We start from the raw sequence: 1,066 nt of genomic DNA on the forward strand, positions 1-1,066 counted from the left end.
AAATCATGAATAGAGAAGTTAAGCAGTTGAGGCATAGCAGGATCCCTATAGTAAAAGTTCATTGGAACTCCAAGCATGGACCAGAGTATACGTGGGAAAAGGGAGGACTTCATGAAAAACAAGTATCCCCACCTGTTCAAAAAGCCAACCATGATTTGAATTTTGACGATTAAATATCGGGACGAAATTTTTCTGGCTTGGGGAGACTGTGACAATCCTGCTTTTTGGGATTTCAGGTCAGTACCTTAATTCGGGACATTTATTGAAAACTAAGTCTCTCTAGGATTTATCCCCGATGAACTGAGATCATCTGGCTTATCTCCCAAGATTAGTTGTTAGATCATGTTTCAGCAGGTAGCTAACCAAGTTGGTTTATGCAATGCCAAATAGTCTTGATATGTTTCGCATAAAATAAGGACGATATTTAAATTCCAAAGTTCCAATTTATTTTATATATAGTTGCCAATTAATTTAAAGAGTGGTGTGTTCTTTAAAATCTTTTGTCTATTTATTTTGTTTAGGTAAATTAGTGGGGTTTTATCATTTAGAAAAATAAAAACATTTTGGGCTTGGGCCTTTAGAGGCCAGCCCATTCCTTCTCAAGAAGCCCCCATATAAATACCCCTCCCCTTTTTGAAAATTATTCATTCTCCAAAACTTCAGCTATTCCGTTTTCTCTCTCTCTCTCTAACTCCATCACCTTCCAAGCGGTTCTAATCTCCATGCAAAACTCAAGGACTCTTACTGTTCGTGAGACTTGTTCGTGTCATTCTGTCAAGAAAAGGTATGTTTTAAAGTTGTCCTATTTTCTTTTAGATGTCCGAAAGTCTTTATCCTTGTCTCTACTTGATTCTTTAAGTAAAATTTTGGGATTTGAAGAGGAGATATTATTCATCCAAGACCTGCATGTGTCTTCGTTGGGATGATAATCTATGACCCATGTTCTTTAATCTCTAAGAAAGAAGGAGAGAATCYTYGCATGTGAAAGTCCGATCATAATCTCGGATGATAGAATCTTGCATGCATCTTTAAATCAGTTTTCTCATCTTGTAAACTCGCTGGAATC

This window comes from Cynara cardunculus (assembly GCF_001531365.2).
Source record: "Cynara cardunculus var. scolymus isolate 2C chromosome LG 2, CcrdV1, whole genome shotgun sequence".
In the NCBI taxonomy this organism is placed as follows: Eukaryota; Viridiplantae; Streptophyta; class Magnoliopsida; order Asterales; family Asteraceae; genus Cynara; species Cynara cardunculus.